The sequence below is a fragment of the Tachypleus tridentatus genome, chromosome 12, assembly GCF_004210375.1.
Source record: "Tachypleus tridentatus isolate NWPU-2018 chromosome 12, ASM421037v1, whole genome shotgun sequence".
NCBI classification, from domain to species: Eukaryota; Metazoa; Arthropoda; class Merostomata; order Xiphosura; family Limulidae; genus Tachypleus; species Tachypleus tridentatus.
In genome coordinates, this window is record NC_134836.1 from 25,261,024 (window position 1) to 25,286,925 (window position 25,902).

Sequence of the window (25,902 nt, forward strand, 5' to 3'; positions counted from 1 at the left end):
AGGAAGTACAACTTCACCACGTTTTTAAATATATTTTTCTAATAAATCTATGTACAGAATTACTTTTGAATTACCAGCCTTTAACTGATTAGAGGTTTAAGAAAAGAAAATATTTTCATGGGTGCTACAAAAATCACACTTAATTCCTTTCTAGTGGAGGGTTAGGTAGGTTTTTAAATGTACTTCAGCTTTCGATTTTTATCCTAATAGATGGGGGCCATTATTGGCTCACGTTAAATCTGCAGGCTTACAACACTAAAGATTGGGTTTCAATGCCGGTGGTTGGCAAAACACAAATAGCCTATTCTGTAGCTTTGAGCGTAACAACGACCTAAACAACAGTTAGGACTTCTGAAACATTAAAGTTACTTTTCATTCAACAATGACTCGATTCTTTATTTCTTAAAAATCATTAGCTTTCTTTCAGTCTTCTAATTTTACTAATATTCGCTCCAGTACCCAGGTGATGGGTTTAAATAAAAGCTAGCTGTTTTGCTATACTTTAACTTCTTTTTTTCCATCAGAAATTTAAAATGTCCGTTTACTTTTTCTTGTTTGTTTTTTAGTTTTATCATTTCGGTCTTTACGTATACATGTATTGTAATATGTATTTTACATTGTACAATCCACATGAATGTGTATATACATATATATATGAATATAAATAAAAATACTGAGTACAAAGTTATGACATTTTGCCTGGTCAAAATGTGTTCCCACTTTCAAACTGTTTATGTGTGACAGTAGGGAGTCCGTCAGACGGAACTTGATCTATGCTGGGTTACGCACTATCCACTAAGCCTGCCAGTGATAATCGCATCCGACTCCTAGGACAACAAGATGCCTATTTAGACTATTCCTGTTTGTCTAGTAAGACGTATACTTAAAGGAAAAAACACGAGTTTACTGGTTGTTGTTTTTTACCAAGCCAATGTTGTGGCATTATCTCACCTAAAACCCATACAACAACTAACACGGGTCCGTACCGACCCAGAGAACTCACTTTTAGGTCAAAGTTCATAAACACTCCATTCAGCTGACAAAATGTAATTCCGTACTCTTTGTTCAAAATGGCTTTCTGTCATTGACAAACAGATTTCAACCTTTTTGTTGGTATAGAGGAAATGAATTTCTAAAAATAAGTATTTATAATATGCAATAAACCAGTTATTTTATCAATTTTTAAAATGTTCAGTTCCTTTAACAATGCACTGCATATAATTTCACCTGACATATACAATCTCCAAATCAGAAATTAATGTGTGTTTTGTGTGTGTGTGTTTTTCTTATAGCAAAGCCACAAAGGGCTATCTGCTCAGCCCACCGAGGGGAATCGAACCCCTGATTTTAACGTTGTAAATCCGGAGACATACCGCTGTATTAGCGAGGGGCCAGAAATTAATACACAAAGATATTCATAAAATCATACCTCCTCATTCTGGGATCCTGATTTTCAATGTTTAACACTCCTTTTTTAGATTATAAAGTGTTTCTATAGTTTCATAATAGGGGAAAATACTTCATTTAAATATGTCTTCTGAGTCCGAGAGTACCTAACTCACAGAAAATACAAAAATGACAAGACTTTAGGTAGTGCAATATACCGTAAACTTATTTTCATTTTTATGTAGAAACATTTTATTATACTAGTATTTTTGTCTGTTTAACTTTATGACAAAAGTATCCTTTTAAGAAAAATACTTCATAGTTGATATATATACTGTGCCTATGTAAGCAGCTGGTTATCACTTCTAGCATCATAATGATAAACCCTCAGGTTTATAACATATATAGTAACGAGGCTGGATTTAGGGTATTATAAACGGATGTTTGAGTGTCACTTTTTTTTTCCACTTTCAGTATTCTGAAGTAAAATTCATATTTAAAAAAAATGTAACGGTAATACTTTTCTGAGGCGGGCTGACGTTAACCTATAGGTCAAGGAATTAATTTGAAAAGAACATAAAGAAAACGTACACTTACATCAACACATTCTACTCAACATTTAACCACCTTCTGTCACATAGCGTGTACAATTCGCACATTCTGTCCGCTTGAGGCACAGTTTCTTTCAAATCCTGGAGAATAAGATCATTTGTTGAACTATGCTCTTGTTTTTTTTAGTGTAAAGTTACACAATGAGCTATCTGCTCGCTGTTCGCTGTGAAAAATCTAAACCAGTGAGCTGTAAGTCTGTAGAATAGCAGCTGACCTACAGGAAGGCAAGTTTTATACACAATAAACTGCAGACCTTGTAAAAGTATTACATGGCTACCGATGAAAGTGCTGCTTGTTTCTTAATACGAACTTTTTCAGTTCATTTTCCAAAAACACCTGAACCGTTTCCATAATTAAAATATTTCGGCGACTCAGTTTAAGTTTTTTTTTATTTTATAAAATTAAGAAATATCTTCCGATTCTTTAGAAAGTGGTTTTGTGAACTTGCGAACCATTGTAAAACTCGGTCATTTTTACGAACGGCCCACCATGGTCAGGTAGTTAAGGAGCTCGACTCGTCATAAGAGGGTCGCGGGTTCAAATCCCCGTGGCACCAAACACACTCGCCCTTTCAACCGTGGGAGCATTATAATTTGACAGTTAATTGCCCTGTTCGTTCGTAAAAGAGTAGTCCAAGAGTTAGTGGTGGGTGGTGATGACTAGCTGCTTTCCCTCTAATCTTATAATGGTAAGTTAGGAACGGCTAGCGCATGTAGCCCTAGTGTAGCTTTGCGCGAAATTCAAAAACAAACATTTTTACGAATATTACAAGGAGAACTCGTTTTTTAACAAAGCTTTAAAAATGTTAGTCATAGAGAGTTAAGGCCAAAACTCTCGCTTGTTGATGAAATATAATTATCAGCATCAATTAGCGATAGCACTGACGGAAAGATTTCCCTTCTGAATAGAGGTTTAAGTTTTATTTTATTAACGTTTTAATTGTTATACGGTACATGATTTTGCAGATTAAAGAATAAAAAATGTCCCAATAATATTATTCAATTGAAAATATCAAGCTGCTAAAGTTATATGCCAGAATTATTTTCAAAACATAGAGGTCTGATAGATTGTTGATTATAAAACTATGATTTTTCCCAATTGGAGTTTCTTCTATTCAAGAAAAAGAGACAGTCTTATGTGAATTTAAAGGAATGGATAGTAAATAATACAGTTCAGAAGGAGGGGAAGGATTCGTCAAAATGATTATTAATCTCAGTATATATATATATATATATATATATGCGTATTGTAATGTATATCGAACGAGTCTCCGATTTATTACGTTACGTCTCACCATTTCAAACAGATGGACATTTTTATTTTAATTTAGAAACCAATTGATTTTCAATTCGTATCAAATTTATTATATTTGTCAACAATATTGATACACACTATTTTCTTTCTTAAAATAAATATATTTTAATGTTACAAACAACAATACAATTTATGACAACGGTTATTAGAAACAGTTATTACAAATAGTGATTTATATACAATATTTTTAGAAACTTACGGGCAATAGTGAGCCTTATATCTGGTCTGGAATTGATTTTTTTATCGATGATTAACGGAGAGCGAAATAATTCCACGTTGTTTGTTTGTTTCGGAATTTCGCACAAAGCTACTCGAGGGCTATCTGTGCTAGCCGTCCCTAATTTAGCAGTGTAAGACTAGAGGGAAGGCAGCTAGTCATCACCACCCACCGCCAACTCTTGGGCTACTCTTTTACCAACGACTAGTGGGATTGACCGTCACATTATACGCCCCCACAGCTGGGAAGGCGAGTATGTTTTGCGCGACGCGGGCGCGAACCCGCGACCCTCAGATTACGAGTCGCACGCCTTACGCGTTTGGCCATGCCAGGCCCCAATTCCACGTTGATACGCAGGTACACCTCACTTAGCGGGAATACCAACTAGTTCTATTCTTGTCTAGTGTCACGTAAGTTCTCACAGCTGAAATTATACAATATTGGAGAGGAAATAGTAATGTCCGAAGTTAATTCTCTGAAGTTGAACGGTTCGCAATGTTCTAAATCTACCTATCCAAATATCTGTAGTTTTCAGACTAATAAGCATTTATCACAATTATAGATTTCGAGATTTATAGTATACTGGTTGTTGCGACCCAACGATATTATATTGTCCTTCCGCATGTTGCGATGGCTACCTTTTATATTCATTAAGTAAGATTATCGAAAATTCAGTTAGCCTAACAATGCTGGCATTTGCGTAGACTTACGTTGATTCTTACTTTCAAGAATCTTCTACATAGTTAGAGAACAGGCGGGACTTTCGCAATACATATTTAACAACATAAGTTACATGTATTTCTAAATATATATTAAACTGAAACAAACATAGATATTAAAATAAATGTGTAACAATAAATTCGTTATGCCTCCCTCCTTAGAGAAATAAAAATTGGCTAACGCCAATTTTTAACAAAGATATTGTATATATATATATATTGATAACAATACATTAAATACAATGCATTATCAAACAATTATACAATTTCAAAGAAAAATGACAGTATATAACAAAAAATGTATATATGTAAAAACGGCTGGTATGGGTTGAGAAATTTTTTTATGTAGAGGAGCTAACAACGTTTCGACCTTCTTCGCTCCTCTACATAACAAATGTTCTTAACCCATACCAGCCGTTTTTACATATATATTTTTCTCTACAAGTGGGTTTTCTCGTAATCACGGAGTATATAACACAATCAAAACAAATAACGTAATGATCATAACATTACATAGCACGTAAAAGTGCTCAAACACAAATGTTATCATTTTGGCTTAACACAGTCAATAATCATACAAGTGAGGTGTTTCTAGAAAGCTGAAATAGATTTCAAAGGAGTAATGGAAATTTTCTGGTTAGTTTTCCAACCAACTGGCATGGGTGACAAGTTTTACAAAACTTAAAAACATCTTGCCTAATTTTTGACCAAATAAAATGTTTCATTATTTTGTCACATATCTTCTAGGCACCTAGGTGATTTCCCGTGGGAAATACTTAGGTAACTTTCAATGTTTCAGAACGATTTGCATCAGGAACAACAATTAAACAAACTGCAACCCAGTTCTCTAAAGCTGGAACATTCAGTGATGAGAACACCGTTATTACAAAAGTAACCATTTGGAACTTTCTCCAGTTCATTCTTTGAGAGTGCGTATTTAAATTACGTGGACTCCTTTCTTTCTCAACGATCAGTTTACCTCTATCAAACGGAACTTCGTCACTTGAACCAGATCCCTCGCTTTCATCATTGCCACTCACCAATGAATTGTGAGTAAAACAATTATTCACAAGATCCCTGACGGATCCAAAAAAATGTCTGACACAAATTTACAATATCGTCCTCTGAACACGTGTCTATCATTTATTTTTGGCTTAATTTCTTCGCCTGAGCTCTAGTCACAGCACACAAGAGAAACACGTCTGGATTCTCCTCAACAATGACATCATCGTTTGATAAAACAGCGATCAGCTCGCTAACCATTTTGGACTCGGCAACAACTTTTCTCCCATCATTCTTAATTGGCAGAGTCCAACCATTACAGGTCCCGAAACTAGATCTGATGTTAATAAACGTTATGAAGAGAAACATTAACAAAGCCACCCTCAATACTCTGAACAATGACAGACTTACCAGTGGCAGAACTCGAATCTAAGAGCAATATACACCTTCCAACAAAATACATATGGATAAGGGATTATCAGCGTCATTTGTCAAAGATACAGAACTAACAGACACAAAAAGTTTAAATTCCTCCCTCACCACATCAAGTTTTTTTATCAGTGGCCAAATCAACAACATCGGGTGATTTGGTGAAACTACGTCCATACGTGGACACGAACACATTGGTTTTGCCTTCTTTTTTTTTCAAACTTCAACAATCGGACATAACATGACGAGGTTTGTTACAAACATGGCAGACAAGCCTTGATGGTTTTGATAAAATTCTATTCTGATTGTCAGAAGATTCCAAACTAGAGGAGCTGGATTTTTTTTATAAGAATCCTCAACTTTAATGGATTAAACAGGTACAGGTTTTTGCTGAGATAGCACGATTTTTTTAAAGTGGTTTTATGTGTTAAAGTGTAATGATCAGAAAGATACGCTGCTTCCTGTAGTGTTTCAACTTTCTTTTCATCCAAGTAAGTTTTGAGGTTGTCGCTAGTACGACGTTTATATTACTCAATTAGACATAGCTGTTTTAGTTTGTTGAAACTGCTGTTAATATGCATAGATTTACATCATCAATCAAAATAAACTTCTTTTTCGTGGACGAATTTCATATAAATTCGGTTGTGATATTTGTCAACAACATTGACACATACTATTTTCTTTCTTAACACAAATATATTAATATACAAACAACAATACAATTTATAATAACAGTTATTACAAATAATGATTTACATACACCAGTTTTACAAACTTACAGACAATAATGAGTCTTATATCTAGTCTGGACTGGATCTTTTATCGATGATCCTCGGTGAGCGAAGTAATTCTACTGACTGTAGCGACCTAACAATATTATACTATCTCTCCGTATGTTGCGATGGGTACCTTTTATACTCATTAGGCAAGATTCGAAGCTTCAGTTAGCTTAATAATACTGGTATTTATGCAGATATATATGTTGTTGATTCTTAAGCTCGAGAATTTTCTACAAATTTAGAGAGCAGGCAGGACTTTCTCAATACACATTTAACAATATAAATCACACGCATTTATAAATATATATTAAACCGAAACAAATACAGATATTAAAATAAATGTATAACAGTAAATCTGTTACAGTATTCACCCTTGTGCAAATTAATTAAAACAAGACGGAAAATTACGATTTTTTCAATTTTTTGCGTTTTATTTCTGAAAATCTAAAAATTACTCACAAATTAATACATTATATGACCGCCTTTTTTTTTCAGAAGATCATTAATCCGCTTTGGCATCGAGTCCACGAGTTGACTGCAATCTTTACTAATTTTTGAATCGCCGTACCACACCTCAATTATGGCCTCAATTAGCCTATCTTTCGTAGTACAGTCTTTTCCCCGAAGTCTTTCATTACAAATCACACAAAAATTTTCAACAAATATTTAAGTCCGGAGAGTTTCCAGGCCAGTCCAGCACCTTTATTCGCGTTGTAGTCATAAAATTCTTCACAAGTTTCGATGTGTGGCACGGAGCCAGATCTTGCTGAAAAATGCCAGATTCTTCTGGAAATTTTTTTTCAATTCTAAAACGACTCTTTTCTGCAAAACGTCGATGTACTGTGGTCCTCGCATCATACCTTCTACGATATGTAAGCCTCCAACGCCATAGTAGCTGAAAAAGCCCCAAAACATCTTCATCAAGGGATGTTTTACGAACTGATTAATGTGAGATTCTCGAAGTTTCTCACCTAGAGATCTGCGAACATGCAGACTTCTTTGACCCTGTACCTTCCTCCATTGTTCTTGCGTCCAGTTCTTGTATTTAAGACCCCATTGATACCGTTTTTTCTTCATTGATTTGGTAAGAAGTTGTTTTTTGACTGGTCTCCTTGCCCTTCTAACGCAATTTCGAATGACGTAATATTCCTCAAAATTTCGTCATATATCCCAAAAATAGATTGACTGTACTGACGCCGTATTGACAGCTAATGACGCCGTTTGTGTGAAAAAATGACTATTAAAGGAAATCAGCGGGTTCAGCGAGCCTACACCGGCCGGCCGCCATGGTGAAAATATTGTAAAATGACCATTTGTTTCAATTAATTTGCACAAGGGTGTATATGTATTATATTCTTCAAAATATCTATTTTAGTATTCTCCAAAGACCCTGGTGATTCAGCGACAAGATTTGAAGCCTCATAACACTAAAAATTGAGTTTCAATATCCATGGTGGGCAAAGAACGAATATCGAATTGTGTAATTTCCGCTCAACAAGTGAAAAAGTTTATAAAAGACGAAAATAAGGTCAATATTTCATAATTTTTTCACTTACGTCCTCAATAGGATTCTCTTCAGATTTAAAAGCTCAATTGTCTTGAAAAGAAAAATTCGAAAAATAATCTTTTATAAAAGAAAAAACATAAAATAACAAGATGACCGTTATGCCTTTATGTCATTTCAGCTCAGAAGAAATATGCTTTATCTAATACTTTCAACTAATAGTTTATGTATTCAAAACTAAACTCAGCTAAAAAATGGACAAACTATTCACTACAATTACAGTTACCAGTTAATTATCCAAATAATTAGTGGGTATAATGAGGTACATACACGTAAATTTATATTTTCCTTAGGCTTTAAATAGAATTACACCAATCCAGTAGATAATGTTCCTTCCGCGATCGGTCACAGTTACGAAACAAATTGCAGTTATAACAAATATGGTTAAAAGTTAACACCATTATGACAGATGACTACTTAAAATAGATATGCACGATATCGTGCCTGTATGACCACATACATTCTTAAGTTCTTTTTGTGGATTTCCTGTGTAAATATTAATCGTTATCTTGCAAATTGTTACAGCTGTAAATTATCATCGGTTATTTAACTCGGTTAAAAAAATGTTTGTTTTTTCTCAAAAAGAATGCCATATTCTGTTTAACGTGCACGTAAACATCTAGTTCGCTATGCCATTACTTTCTGTGCGGAAATATCCCGTCAATGTTGAGATGCTCCACCTTGCAGTACCGTTCCAATTTGGGCGAAGAGCCAAACGATAGAGTTAGGCCTAGAAAGAAAAGAGGAATTAAGATGTTTTTCACTTTGTTTTTTTCACGAGGGCTTTAGAAGCTGGAAGAACGTGTTGTAACGTTTGAAATACTCTTAGCAGTATCTTTATATAGGATCCTTTAGCAACACAGTATCATTCGGTTGAAATAAAAACGTCCGAAAAGGCCGGAAACGACGACCAGTTTTATGTGACACCAGCTGGATAGCTTCGTATTGTTGATGACGTGACACAACAAGGCAGACGAGCAAAATCATACCGTTGGTGTGTTGCCGTTAAACAAATAAATCGCTAGAGAAGATAAATCAGCTAAATCGATCTTATTTCAAATGAAATTAAACTGGACAGGTGTTGAAATGACATGTTGGCTGTCATTATGCTTGTGTCATAGGTAAATGTGTAGTTATATTATTTTATACAGAGTATAATGATTCTGGAACCTAAATTTATTTAGATGTGTGAATAACAAAGTGACACTAGGCCTAATTTATTATTTGACATTATACAGTGGACCAACTCTAATGTTTATTCGTTCGGTTGCTGTTAAGCGCAAAGTTGTGTTATAATTATTTTCAATAACCCAACGCTGGGACCTAGTGCTGACATTTAGTGTTGTAAGACCCAAAACTTGTCGACTGAGTCACCGGGAGGCCTTTCGCAAAAAAAAAAAAGAAAAAAAAAGAAGGAATTTCATTCAAAAAGTTGTGTTATCAAAAGTATTCACCTACTGAATTGATTCTACTGGAGAAGCCCTCCAATGGCACATCGGTATGTCTCCGGACTTATACTGCAAGAAACCGTGTTTCGATGCCTTTGGTAGGCAGAGCACAAATACCCCTTTGTGTAGCTTTGTATTTAATAATAACAGCCGTAGAAAAAGAATAATTCACTGGTATCATAATTTTTGGATTAGATTTTATGTGATGAAAGAGTATTAATATATTTCATAACATGGAATTGCTTAAAGCAGTTTAGTTTAGAAATAAGAACTGGACCGAGATATTTTTCATGTCAATTTAATTAAAAGTATCGTTGGAAACTACGGCATATGAGAAGGGTTGTGCTTGATATTAATTATGACTGGCTTGGCATTTTTCGTAATCTCAATCAATAAATGTCTCAATGAGCGTTATTTTTTATATTAATATATTGAAAATTAGCATTTTCAACCAGAACCAAATTTTATTTCCACATGGAAGAAACAGTCAGATCAAAGACTACTGTATGTCAGGTGTGGCTCTCATTAACTTTGAACTACAGATTGGTAATCAGCACTTACTACCACAAATTATTTCAGCTCCTTCTCGCATAGGATAATTGAGTTATTTATCACTTTTTAACACGACCAGAGGCATTGTAGCTTGAATCTTGGAATTTCTGATCCACAGCCCAACATGCTAATTTCTTGGATGCTTTCACTCTGTTGGATGATAGTCTTTATCTAAATCACATTGAATGGAGATTTTCCTACGAACGCAACTACTTGAGTTGTAAATCCAGTTAGCTTTCATGTTTCTTTACTAGAGTAGAAACTTTTGCTGTTTGCAATGAGGAAGGAACACTTAGGTGTATAAACTCTTACTCACCCTGCTGATAAAGTTTTATGTAGTGGGGAAGGTACAGAAAAACCTAAAACTAGAATTTGCTTACTAGGTGCTAAAGTTCAAGGTTTAGAGTATGCGCTGATAGCTTAGTTGTTGCTTCCAAGAAAACACTCCGTGCAGTGCATGAAAGAGTGAATAATATTATGAGTTGCAAACTTGGGCCTACTTATAACATATAAAGAACTCCTTGAATAGTTTATGGGTAGAAACAGACGTGTGATCCTTTCTAAAGTACTATCTCTGGTTAGATGTGGAAATAAATTATTCAGGAAGGATTAAGATTACCAGAGGTATGCTTAGAGCAACAGTTAAGCTGGTTGGTCTTTAGGAATATTTTTCAGGGTAAAGCTGTCAGTACTCTCATTTAGGTCTGTCTTTTAGTGATCGCTCCGGAAGAAGTTGTAAAGCAACACATTGAGTGTCTAATTAAATAAAAACAACATTTTGTTCTTATAAAGTGTTTTATTTCTAATACTGATATGCACTGCAGAAATTAAATAATAAGACATACTTATTTTTCTATTTATTCTTGCCTTATAAAATTAATTGATGTCAGTAGTAGTGGAGGCGAGAAATTTACAGAAATTCAAAAGGGAATCAATAATTTTTGGCAAAAATAAAAGATGAATCTAAGTTTTCACATTTTCTTATGGGTGGACAAAATGGTTCTTTTCATTGTTTGTTATGTTATCAAAAAGTATCTTAAAAAATCTAATGAGAACATTACATGCTAATATTATGATAGCTTAGTTATTTATCTTCAAGTCTGACCTTTATCGAGCAGAACGTCCTCCCTCCCCCTCGATTCAGATTAAATTAGTAGGGGTGATTATTCCATCTTTTGATCTAACATAAAAATATACCTGACGGTTTAAAGCCATTGTAATGATTAAATTCGTTTAGTTTGTTCATCATGCGTTCGTGAACTGTAATATTTCGTTATCAACATATAAGTGGAAAAGAAAACAAATCATAAAGACATTGTGAAGTTATTTTAACAGACACAGAGACTAGTTAGGAAACATTTACGTTAACACTTGTAAATTTTTTTATGTTAGTCTTATTACCAGGTATAATACTGGTTTTGTATAATGTTTCTCATTAATATATTCTAATAGAGTGGAAAGAAATAGCCAGGCAATGTGATAGTAAACCCACACGCTTACTTGATGACGTATATAAATTAATATCTACTAAGAGACTATATTTATAATTTTCTTTTTGGTCTATTCCTAGTTCTTCCAAGCCCTTTTTGATAATTAGACTTATGGTGAAATTGAGATTTATTTTAGTGTGAAACGTTCGTAAATAAATATGTACATATAATATGCTAGTATTTGTAAATTCAATCTGTATTGTTGCGGATGTCGTTATATTATATTTTATTTCTTTGATGTTTCAGAAAATGTTCACAACAAATATAACTAATTTGTTTATACATAATACAAGAGCTTAGCTTAGCGTAGATTATTTAAACTTAATCTGCAACCATACGACGAAAAGTGGGCTAACAGTGGATTTAAGGACTTACAACGCTAAAGACCAAGGATCGATTCCTCCCGCTGAACACGGCAGATAATCCAATAGGTTTTACTCTTAAACAAACACACATTATGATAGCGAATGTTCTGTGGATGCACACTAGCGTTATCTTTTGACCTTATTTAAAGTTAGAAAATACCTTTTCACCTTTCATCAGACTTTCATCCTTAATTGGACAATTTATCCGTTATTGCTTTCCAAAAATGTAGTTTTTTTTCTACTTCTGAACTTTACATCCTGTCTTTTCTTTATCTTATTTGTATCATCTTTGTTTTCACCACCAGTTATTATTGATTTTAATTTATAACATGTTATTCTGCATTTTTTATTTAATTTAAATCATAGCTTTGGACTACAAATTCGAATCTGAATGTTATAATTAATACGAAACGTTATAAACATTATTAAGAGGTCGCCACAGATTAGGAACACGGAAAATTAGAATTGATTAACAGGTACAAAAATAAATACTTAACAAAATTTTCGATAGTTTTTATTTGTGACAGTTCCTACTTTCGAAATTGTATTACACGCAAAATGTGTTGGTTAATCAAACAGTTATAAACAGATTTTGTTCATGAAGCAGGTAATATTTTATTCGAACACGATTCTGTTATTGAATTTACTAATGAAATAAATCTTGTCAGTTTATTTGAAAGTAGGCATATATGCAAAAATCAGATGCTTATTGGAAGTAGGCCTAAATACGAAGAAAAGGAGCAGCCGATTTAGAAATATATGATACAACCATGGTAACTCGATGAAATGTAAGTAAACTATGCTGGGATAATTTGGCGATAGCAATAGTGAAAAATAGTTTGGCTTACCAATTGAAATTCTAAAGCAATTGTAGAGCTCTAACTGTACCTTTGACAAAAATAAAATTATATATAGTTTTTATGGCATGCCTATCACCTCTGTAGTGTAAAGAATTTCTGTACATACGAATAAATACATATATATTATTTTGAAAAACAAATGGAGAGCCTGCTGTATGTTTATTTTACTCATTTATCGCCAACAAATCAAAGACACCTACTGTAGAAGAATCCTCATCCCAACACTCATGTTATTCAACCTACTAACTAAATTCTACTACTATATATAACATTAAGAATAATAAGTCCATTATTTTGACAATTTGATATTCTATTTTCAAATATCTTTTCCTTTTCTAGTCTGTAAATGATTTCACTTTCACATATTGTTTTTTTTCGAATTTCGCACAAAGCTACACGAGGGCTATCTGCGCTAATTTAGCAGTGTAAGACTAGAGGGAAGGCAGCAGGTCATCACCACCCACCGCCAACTCATGAGCCACTCTTTCACCAAAGAATAGTGGGATTGATAGTAACATTATAGCCCCACTCCTGAAAGGGCAAGCATGTTTGGTGCGATGGGGATTCGAACCCGCGACCCTCAAATAACGAGTCGAACGCCTTAACCCACCTGGCCATGCCAGGCCATCACTTTCACGTATATTTCAAGGAAATTACTCTCAAACTTTATGTTTTTATTCCTGTACTGAAACCACTTACTGTTTAAAAACTATAAAAAATGCCTTACTCAGCTGAACATTGTAACTGTAAAGTGTTCGGAACTATTTCTTAAATTTTATTTTTCATAATTTTTACATAAATTCCATGTGTAGAATAGACCAGTTTCATTATGTACTGTCCCCTGCTGGTACAGCGGTGAGCCTACGAATTTTCAACGCTATAATCAGGGGGTCGATTTCCCTCGGTGGACTCAGCAGATAGTCCGATGTGGCTTTTCTATAGAAAGAAAAGCACATACACACACATTATGTACACATAAAAAATTTATGATGACATTCAGACTATACATATTAAGATAAAATAAATGTAAAAAATCGATGTTTGAAAATTCAGTATCAAAGATCTATAACTTCTCAACTTTTGGAAAAAAAAGTGACGTGTGATTTTAGTATAACGTGTTTCTTATTACAAAGCCACATTAGGCTATCTATATTTTAGTATAATGTGTGTGTTTTTCTTATAGCAAAGCCACATTAGGCTATCTATATTTTAGTATAATGTGTGTGTTTTTCTTATAGCAAAGCCACATTAGGCTATTTGCTGAGTCCACTTTTTTTTTAGTACAAAATATTGTCATTTTATACAAAGATTTTTTTTTATAATTAAGCACAAAACTACACAATGGGCTGTCTGTGCTCTGTCCACCACGAGTATCGAAACCAGATTTCTACCAGTGTAAGTTCGTAGACATACTGCAATATCTCTGGGGGGCTTGTACAAACGCTCTCTGTTAAGAAGAGAACAAGCGTGTATAAGACATTTCAAGATATGAATACGTTTTTGGACAACCTGTATACACACTACAAGAGCCCAACATGGCCAGGTGGTTAAGACACTCGACTCGTAATCCGAGGATCGCGGGTTCGAAACCCTGTCACACCAACCTTGCTTGCCCTTTCAGCCGTGGGTGCGTTGTAATGTTACGGTCAATTTCACTATTCGTTGGTAAAAGAGTTGCCCAAAAGTTGGCGGTGGGTGGCGATGACTAGCAGATAGCTCTTGTGTAGCTTTGCGCGAAATGTCAAAAACAAACACACAAACAATCGACGAGAAAAAAAAATATGTGTTTTTATATATTTTTTACTTTCTTTGACAAACAACCAATTTTCCAACCTGAAAAAATTCATCAAGTCACAATATTATTTAAATTAAGTAATATTTATCAGGCTTCTGCTGTAGGTTTTATTTGCCTTTGCAGAGAAGAATGTTATAATTTTCTCCAAAGTCTTGTTTTCATCAGTTGTTTCATAATATTTGAAAAAAAATCTTAGATCAGTTTTCATAAACACACAGAAAAGTAAAACATCTTTCAAAATAAACATTTTAATTGGATTTAAAGGATTACTAGGAGATTTGTCATTCTTTATTTTTGATAGCATACAATTAAACCGCATATATGAAAATAATTTTGTAATAAATAAACAATTTTAGCAAACACGTGTTTTTTTAGTGTTTTACAGGTCGGTAGAGTTCTTAGTTTATGGTAATTCACTTTTAATGAGGCAGCCGTTTAACTTGTAGTCACATAACTGTAAAAATATGACTTCTACCATTCCGTTGGGACCGCGGACTTCGTAGTCAAAATGTTTACAATAAGTTAAGATTTTCAATATTTCCAGTGATAAAATTGTCTCAAGAGAGGATTCTTTCGACCTTTCAGTGCTCGTCAGAGTGGATAACAGCTTCAGCAAATCTGGAAACCTCTTCACATCACTGTGTCATGTGAGAGACTCGTTAAATCTATTGAGTACATTGTGGAACGGATGGCATACAGGATGATAGTCTGTTCAATACAACACAAAGGTTCAGCTATTGTGTGGAACAAAGTTATAGTACCTTCTATAAATTTACCAGAATCATACTGGTTGGCAGTCTGTTGAACACAATAAATAGATTCAGCCACCTTGTGGAACAAAGTTGTAACATATTTCATAAATCTACCAGGACTATACGCTAAGTTTAGTTAAAAAGTCTCTAGAAAATTGCTCAATACAGACTGATATCACTTTGTAATTAATCTTTGGCATTTCTGTCTCGTTCAAGAAGATTCATTTTAGTAGTTTTTGTAAAAAGACCATTATACCAGAGTATAGCAACAACATAAATATAATAAAATAATGTACAACAAATAAATTTTCAACATTAGAAGTAAAATCGGGTTTGATTTTTACGTTACATTTACTAAACATAAGTACTTTGGTCTTTGACGCATTGACTTTAAACTTTTATCCAGGTTAACAATAAAAATATCTAGAATTAAGTGCTATTTGAAGTTGAGCTCGAGATTGTGTCAGAATAACACTATCGCCACTGTACAATAATAAATGAAGTTTAAAATAAACCTCAGTATCATTAGAGATGTGTGTTAACCTCATGTTCATTGATGTGGTTCAATGTGCTCTTTCTACGATCTTTTACAGGCTGACATTAGTCATGATATTAAGTATTTGATGTCAAAGTTATTAACTATTCATTTTACCTTACACTACTGATTTAGCGACAGCTAGTGGAAAAAAAGAAGAGTAAATACTAGATACGGTACTACTGAAGAAACTATAAATATGGATTTCAGAGGTTTTAAAGGTTATGCAAATACAATATGCAAACTGTTCGATGAACAAAATTTTTTTTTTTCCCATTTTTTCACTCCGACTTGTCAAGTGTCTGAATCAGACTGACGTCATCTTTCAAGTGTGAAAACTTTTGTAACTCATTTATTCTTGTGTAAATTGACTTGTCATATTTTGTAAAGATAAATACTCTTAAACAGTTAGAGTAGATGTTGCGCGGCTTGCCGGGAGAGGGCGTCACACACGTGTCGACCCAAAGCAATAGAGAGGGGAAAAAGAGGAAGATGGGTCCAGCATAGCCAGGTGGTTAAGTCGCTTCACTCGCAATCTGAGAGTCGCGAGTTCGATTCTCAGTCACACCAAACCATGCTCGCCCTTTTGAACCGTGGGGATGTTATAAGTGACGGTCAATCCTACTATTCGTTGGTAAAAGAGAAGTCTAAGAGTCGGCGGTGGGCGGTGATGACTAGCTGCCTTCTCTCTAGTCTTAAACTGCTAAATTAGGGATGGTTAGCGCAGATGGCCTTCGTGTAGCTTTGCGCGAAATTCAAAAACGAGTAAACAAGCCATCAAAGACAGTGACTTCAAAGTTCCATAGATTATCATCAGAAGAACGTTGCTTTGCCACCATGACGTCTATGTCCACAAAATATCACCAGATGTCGCTTCGTTAGTGACGTGTTGCACATGTTATACATCAGGTTACGAAAGCAAACTGTTTTTCAATGTGTCTCAACATCAGATTGCGTCATTAATAAAACGTTTATTAAATATTATACACTAATTAAACTTTTACTAATTTCACTTTTCAAAATATTTAATTTTACACATTATACTTTATAGTTTTATATCATGCTTTATAATGGCAGACACTAAAATTTCACATATGATCAATGTATATATTTAATTATGTTAAAACCATATTTTAACGACTGTTCACAGGATTGTAACAAATACTGTGACAACGTTATTTTAATTCCACGTGCAATTACGTCATTACCAAATGGATTTAATTAAATGAAAACCATTAATTTGTATATTTTAACGTCTGTAATAGATTCATTCGACAGGAATTGAAGTTTAATAATGAATAACAGGATGAAGGCAGCAGCAACGACCATTTGACATGAATATGTTCAGTAACAAACATTTAATTCTTGAACGTTTCGGAACATACATATTCCGTTTTCAGCAAGGTATATTGAACATGAAATATTATTAGGTATAGTACAGACATATTATAAAGTTTAAACACTCTATAAAAGTAATTAAAATACAACATACAAATGTAAAATAAATTAAGAGACAAACAAATATTTGTGAAAGGAGACTGAATAGTCACCTGCTACTGGATTCATGGACTAATTAAATGACTTTTTCCTTTGAATGTTTCCACCAATCAATTCACTTGAGATTATGTGTAAATAGTTTAAATTTAGCACTTATTACTTAGCATATAATTTATACTGCAGTAAAAGATGCTGTCATCATTCATCTTCTTGCACAACATGCAGCACAACAGCAACATTTCTTTGGTGGAAAAAATATTATCTCTAAAGAACAGTAAAGTAATAAAGATAGCTGTAAACACCCCTTAACAATTTGGAAAAAAAAAATTACCTAGACTCAAAATTAACAAAACAGTTTGAAATATTGTAGAAAATGCATGGTATGCCTACTGATACAGTTTTATGAATTATTTGCAAAACAAATCATTCATTTCATGTGAGACATCTGGATAAGATAAATCAGCGCATCCTTCAATTTCTTTGGAAAGTCGGCTAAGAATCTTACTTCATATCCCTATATTTTGTTTTAGAGAGTTCCTTCTAATTTCTTACTCCAAATATTTTAATAAGGTGGACACTAATGTCTAATAGTTGTTACGGCTTTCAGTTGGGAAGTTTCTTAATTTTATAAAAGCTAGTTCTTTTAAATGAGCAGTAAGATAGATGGATGGCTTATTGTTTATTATTCCATCCATTAATTCGAAAATATTTATGAAATACGTTTAATATTCCTCAATTTCCTTTCTATCAAAATCTGTTGGTTTTTTAACTGAATGTCTTCTTGAAAAGCCCACTAAATTCTGTAACTTATTGAGTTAGTAACATAGCTGGGGTGATCAATTAAATTTCTGAAGTCGTAGGTGGCACAGCTTTGTAGATCACATAACTTTTCCTGTACTATAATTCACAGTTAATAGTTTCTGAGGATGTAATTATTGAGTAGATGTAGAGATTTATGTGGTTTGTTTGATATTTGCTGAATGTGTTTCCAGAAATGTTACGATGGTGTTATTGTCTTCCTGTACATTTCCTAAATAGTTGCTACCTTTGTTTTTATGTCCTTTTGTGATTTTTACATCTTTTTATTATATTTTTTGTACATTTTTATGGCTTACTCGACCTTATCTTTAACCATATTCATTATTTTTTGAAAATTATTCTACAAATGTTACATATTATTCTTGGAAATCCTCTCTCAATTTCCTGTATCTATTATTTGATATCTCATTCTACTTGATCTTTTAATTTTCTGTATCTTTCTTTTTGAGTGTTTTTTTACTGTTTCATATTTTTCTCCAAATTTTCAGTCTCACTTTTAGTACACGTCAATATGTTAAAGCTGAGTTATGATTTAATTTTAAGTTTACCAAAATAAACCCATTCCTGAAGCATTTTGCGGCATTTAGGACAGTTCAAATACTTCATGTATTGAGCAATTATATCTAGTAAGGAGGAGTGTGATGCACATTCACAAAGGAATATATATTTTAAAAAAAATTATTATATAACGGCGAGGCCCGGCATGGCCAAGCGTGTTAAAACGTGCGACTCGTAATCTAAGGGTCACGGGTTCGCATTCCCGTCGCGCCAAACATGCTCGCCCTTTCAGCCGTGGAGGCGTTATAATGTTACGGTCAATCCTACTATTCGTTGGTAAAAGAGTAGCCCAAGAGTTGGCGATGGATAGTGATGACTTATGTGCTCTACTCGTCCCTGCATCCCTCAATTAATACAAATAAAAGTCTGACTGGCAGAATCAGTTGGCCCATTCGTTACACTTCTGACACAAACGTTGTAGCGAGTTTTCTTATTGGATCATTTGATGAAAAGACGAATGCGAAGATTTGTTTGTTTGTTTTGGAATTTCGCACAAAGCTACTCGAGGGCTATCTGTGCTAGCCATCCCTAATTTAGCAGTGTAAGACTAGAGGGAAGGCAGCTAGTCATCACCACCCACCGCCAACTCTTGGGCTACTCTTTCACCAACGAAAAGTGGGATTGACCGTCACATTATAACGCCCCCACGGCTGAGAGGGCGCGAACCCGTGACCCTCGGATTACGAGTCGCGCACCTTAAGCGCTTGGCCATGCCGGGCCCCGACTGCGAAGATCATTCCACTCAATGACAATGAAAGCATTTTTCTTCAAGTACTACAAGAACAATGTGTATAAGTTCCACAAAACTAATGATATTCCTAATTTCATAGGTAAATAATGTATCAGTAGAGTTATCATTTGCATACTAATTTTCTCATATTTACAATAATTTTTGTACTTCATTAAAAACACAAACTCGACATTTATATCACTGAACTGACGAATTGGTTCACTAAATAATCAATTAATAACTATACTCTAGCCTAACTGGGTTTTGCTACCTGTTCTTATCATTAAGCCACGCTTGTCAAGTGATGTTCAAACCTCTCTTCAGCCACAAACAAAATAAATGTCAAAATCAAACACAGAAAAACATAAAATAAAACATAGGCCTTAATTCTTCAAAACTTAAAAAGTTTCTATGAGAAAGGTAAAATTAACTTTTTCTGATATACAGAATTTCAGTAAATATTCTACTCCTAAAACAATATTTGACAACAATATAAAGAAAAAGGTATTTCTTGAAAATCTGAGCTGGGTGTGTTTTAGTGGTTTGTGTGCATAGACAATGATCGAGGGTTGATGATTCTTGTTCTGTTACCGCAAAGATTGCTTTATATGCCTTGAAGGCCCAGCATGGCCAGGTGGTTAAGGCACTCGACTCGTAATTCGAGGGTCGCGGGTTCGAATCCCCGTCACACCAAATATGCTCGTCCTCTCAGCCGTGGGGCGTTATAATTTTACGGTCAATCCCACTATTCGTTGGTAAAAGAGTAGCCCAAGAGTCTGTGGTGGGTGGTTATGACTAGCTGCCCTCCCTCTAGTCTTACACTGCTAAATTAAGGATGGCTAGTGCAGATAGCGCTCATGTAGCTTTGTGCTAAATTCAAAACCAAAACCAAAATAAACCATTTTGGGATCGTGTTAGATAAAAAGATTAAAACTGCACACGTTATTCCAAAATGAAGTCTAATTAATGAATTGCAATAGAAAGATAGTTACCATTTCGACTTGTAACCTGTATGTCTAGAAATACATCTTCAAATATGATTCGTTATTAACAACAGCACACTGTTTCGATAGCTGAAATAATTTATCAAACACTCTGATAAATTTAGGGCGGAAATGGAGATATTTGGAGGTTTTTAGAGCTGGAGCTACCCCAAATTTTGCTTTAACTTCATCTGTAAGTCCTCTCACGTAATGAATAATGATTAGCGTTAAGGCTGGTTCGCTTTGCAAATACTGCAGTATATGTGCCCACAAGACGCAAACTACAGTCCACTCAAATTTTTTGTATAACCCAGCTCAGCCCCATCATTGGGAAAAGGCTAGTGCCATGCTTGATGGTAATATATTTTCTTTCCATAACACTTTAGTATGGGTTTCCGTGTGCAAAAGGCATGTAATCAATGTTATAATAATCTATTGCCATTACCTTGTGCTTATTATCGTTAAAAGTCGTTTTCAGATTTTTTCAACAAATTCACTTAAGACGTTCATTAGTATTTTCAACATCCTGAATGCAGTTAAAATACCAAAGATCTAAATGTGAACTATAAAATTTACTACTTTTCTAGTTATGCTTCTATTGCTATTATTAATGTAAATAAGAAAACAACAAGGCTAAATATTAGTCTCTGAAGCATTCCAACTATGGACCAATATGGCCAGGCTATAATAATGAACTTCATTTTGCTCTTTCTCATACAAGAATTATTTTATTTATTACTGGCGAAGGTACCCGGCTTTGCTCAGATTATTAGGTTGACTTATTCTAGATAACTATGTCAGTGTGTGTATTCTGAAGCCACTTTAGCACAAATGTATGACCTATATACGTTTCTCAGAACAGCTGGTATTGGTATTAACAATTTGTTCTTTCCTTATCAATAAAAGTGTTAACACCTATACCAACCGTTCTGAGATACATTTTTATTTCAAGTGGGTTTTTCGTCATCAAGAACTATATACGTTTATTGCTCCTTTATGGAATGGGGTTTATTTAAAATCGTAACCTTCACTCTCTGACTTATCCTTCAAATAATAAAAACAAACCTATTTAATTAATGGAACCTCTAAATTAGAAAACACCAGTTTTTTGTTTTTTCAGTTTTGTCGTTTACATATTTCAATTTAGTCTTTCAGCACAATCAACCTCACTGTTCTGTTAAGAGTTGCTGCCTAGGCAACGGTTTATGTTTCCTTTGTTCAGTGGTTTAAAATCAGGCGTGGCTTTCCAGAAAGCCTAGCCCCTCAGTAACTCAGCGGTATGTCTGCGGACTTATAGGCTACAAACCGGGTTTCGATACCCATGGTGGGCAGAGCACAGATAGCCCATTGTGTAGCTTTGTGCTCAACTCAAAACAACAAAACAACAACAAAAAGCCGATCTGACCATACGTTGAAAGACAAGTTGTAGTATGAAATTGTATTTAGTGTTTCTCGTCTTCTCGATTAAAGTGAGAGCTTTATGTTTGTGAATAATTTTCGATACGCATATTTTCGCGTTGATGTAACGGGATGGGAAGAGAGAAAACGGATGAATTGGGATTTTTTTTAAATAAAAATACTTTTTAAGAACAATATTAGGTTATACTCTTATTGCTATGCAACGTAATATAAAAGCTATTGTTGGAACACATTATTACCAAATGTTTTGCCTTTTCTACATGTTATAACTTGTTATATAAGGAACCACACTTTTTCTATATGTTTTTTGCTAAGTTGCTTCATTAAAAAGATACACACTCGCACACCTATGTGTGTGTATCTGTCTGTGATTTAAATCTATAAACTGCATTATAAAAAACACATACTTTTTTATGTGGTTTATTGCTACCTGGCTTCATTAAAATGATGCGCACGCATGGATGAGATAAGTAATAACACCAATTTGCAAACCCTCTGGGTCCACTTAGTAATGATGCAAAATTTCAGATTTCTAGGGTTATTTTCTCATGGCACTATGGCGGCAACTTATCTTTTCTATGTATTTTTTCTCTTGCTTACTTAAAAAAAAAGATGCGCATGTACATGTATATTTATAAGCAATAATACTCAGGTGTACATACCCTCATGGTCCACTTAGTATGTGTGCAAAATTTTAGATTTCTAGATTCTTTCTTCTTAGAGTTATGACGGTCACACACACGGACACGCTCTTTTTTATTATAGATTTTTACTAGCCTCTTTTGGAAGAAATTATAATTATTTGATCAGCGTTTCGATCGTTTTAGCCATTCCGTTGTTTTTTCATGAAATTATACACTCGAGATGGCGCAGTGTTCATGTTTGCGAAAAAAAGTTACGTTAGTCAGAAGAGAGGATTGGTAGCAGGCCTACTTTTGTAAAGTATGCAGCAAATAATTGTTTAATCCAGAGACGATTGCTTCTGTTTTATTGTACCATTTATAGAGTAAATTTTATAGGTATTGTATACTAATTTACTTATTTCTGTATTTTTGCAGCTTGAAAATATATGTGATTGAATTATCTATAACAATACTAATATCATACAGAGTTACAATGAGATTGCATTTCAAGTTGTATTATCAATATCACTGTGGTATTGTGTTATTAGTACTAGTAATGTATTATGTAGTATTCCCTAACAGTAATGTTAGGCCTAGATGTACTTATTACTACTGCTACTATGATTATCACTTGTTACTACTTAATACTGGTTCTTACCTCATAAATTCAACAGAGGGTTAACTATTGTATGTATGTCTGGGAGTAAATTATATTTTATAACGAGACTGGCAATTGGTATGCACTTTTATGACGAAGTTTTAAAGAAGCTAATGGTGAGTATAACATTAACTTTTATTTTTAGAGGAACATCAAAGGACCTTTTGTCCCACCTAAGTTATCCTGTCCATTAAACTCTAAAAAAAACTGAAAGCTAGCTAGTATCATTTAAATATTTATCAAGTTTTCCCTTTAAACTCTTGTAAGTTAACTGTGTCCATCATATCTTAAGGAAAAATATTTCACAGGGAAATCACCCTGTTAGAAAAATAAAGCTATGATTCCTACCCTGCCAAAAGTTATATTTGTTTCCTCTACTTTCACCAGTAAATATGAAAAATCTCCCCTAATACTAAACTCCTCAATCAAGTTATCTCTATTTTTTCAAAAGAAAGTAAGCACATTTTTAACCAATTCTTGTATGATAACCTTTTCTTCCCAGGTATCCTAGTACAAGTAGTAGTAGACCCATTCTTGACTCTTTCCAATAATTCAATAGCCTTTCTGAGGAAAGAAGTCCAAGACTGGAACATAGTGTTCCAAATGTGGTCTAACCAATGATCTATACAATAATGTTATCTCAATAGACTATTATTCAGTATGTCTGTAGAGACATCCTAATACCTTATTTGCCATGCCATTAATAACAGCACAGCACATTGCTATAACACCAACCAACCTTTTTTTCCCCAACACTGTTAAAGTTATTCCTATTAAAATTATACTTAATTCAGATTGTAATAACATGCATGCATTATCTTGCATTTATTATAATTAAAATACATTTGTTATTTCTTTGCTTGTCCCTTGCTGGGACAGTAGGAAGTCTACAGATTTACAAAACTAACATCAGAGGTTTAGTTCCCCTTGGTGGACATAGCAGATAGCTAGGTATGATTTTACTACAAGAAAAACTTGCACACTTATTTGTTTGTTCAACTCAACAAATAATTTAAATCATTTTTATTAAGCAATATCAACCTTCTTACAGTCTGAAGAATTAAATGTAATCAACAAACTTAAATCATATAGTGACTATTCTTTCATATGTTATTGATGTAAATCAAAAAGAGCAAAGGCTGTAAAACAGATTCACCACTCATTTCACTAATCTAGCTTGATTGAACACCTTTTATAATATTTGCTTTTTTCATTTAGCTATATTATTATTCAGTGAAATCACACATATTTAACAGAACATTTCAACAATTCTTTTATAGGAAACTTTGTAAAATACATTTTGAAAATTCAAGCACATCAAATCCATACCTGTACCCTTATCTACATAAACAGTAACCTCTTCAAATAATGTCAAAAAGCTAGTGAGACAAGATTTTTTCCTGAGCAAAATCATACTGACCATCCAACAAAATTGTAAACTTTGTAAAATAACTTTTCAAAATATCTTTTACCAGACTTTCAAGAACTTTTCTAAATCCTGATGTAAAACTAACAGGCTTATAATTACTCTGACAACATTTATCACCTTCTTTGAAAAGTGGAGTAATATTAGCCATTTTTAAATTGTCTCTCATCTGACTGCTATGCAAAGACAAAAATAATAATTGCAACTAGCTCATGCATCCAGTGCTCACCTCTTTCAAAACCATTGGGTAACTGTTATGTATCCAAGTAACTTTATCACACTTAACTTTCCAATTTTTTTCTAAATAAGCTCAGACCCTCTGTTGCCCAGCAGTATGTCTGCTAACTTATAATGCAAAGTGAAAACACTTTTGATACTTCTGGCACAGTTCAGATAGCTCATTTTGTAGTTTTGTTCAGTCTTGTTTCAATTTAGCAACTGTTCAGGATGAGGAATATTGTTTAAATCTGTCAGTAAAAACTGAATAAAATGTATCATTTAATAACCCAAGCATCCTATAACCATCAATTATTAGCCTTTCTCTATCATTCTCTCAAAGGCCATACTTCCAGTCTGATGTTATGCTTACCTTTAATGTATTTGAAGAAATTTTTACTATTTGTTTTTACATGCTATACCAACCTTCTGTCAAATATTTTCCGATTTCCTAATTTTCCATATGACTAACTCATTTGATCTGTAATATTCTAAATCTTTTATCATTGCAGTCAATTTAAACTTTTTACACTTACAATGCTTTTATTTTACTGTTATGTTCATTGTGAGTCAACCTGTTTTTTGTTTTTTTAACTTGTATCAAGCTTTTGTCACTTTTGATTTTTTTCTTTAAGCAATATGCCTGTATTGAAATTTAAGAAATTAAAACATTTTACACAAGAGATCAATAAATCATGTTAATTTAGTTATCTTTATAATAGATAACTATTGACTGTTGTTTTTAGAAATTACTTTTTTGAAATTTGGTGCTAAAAATTGCAATTTTCCTAATCTCCATACACAGAAAACATCAAATCTAAATCTCTTACACCCAGACATTCCACAAGCTTTACCCCATCAACCATTTTTTTTTATTAGAAATTAACAGTGAATCTTATATGTTCTGTAACCAATTGTTGAAGAAAACTATTCTTAACAGATTCAAAAGTCCTGTCTTTCTTACAATTTGATTCTGATGTTTCAAAGTCTGTAAGTTTCAAATTAAAATATCATAATTGTTACTTCATTAACAGCTGAATTCTTTATCTCACAGTAGAGTTTCTCAATTTCATCAGTTTCATCTAATGGTCTATAACAAGTTCCAAATAAAAGCCTTTTCCCTTCACATTCGCCAACAGATAACCATATAGATT

The 25,902-nt window shown here is 33.6% G+C and overlaps 1 protein-coding gene across 2 annotated transcripts in view; it reads left to right on the plus strand.

Annotated features, from left to right (window-relative positions):
• Positions 1–22,693: 22,693 nt before the first annotated feature.
• The window catches only part of LOC143235254 (syntaxin-7-like), a 39,629-nt gene continuing 36,420 nt past the window's right edge, over positions 22,694–25,902 (plus strand). The window contains exon 1 of one of the 2 annotated variants that reach the window (XM_076473213.1): positions 22,694–22,844. The gene's annotated coding sequence lies outside the window, so the exon portion shown is untranslated. The remainder of the gene's footprint in view (positions 22,845–25,902) is intronic. The other variant, XM_076473214.1, reaches the window with a different exon arrangement.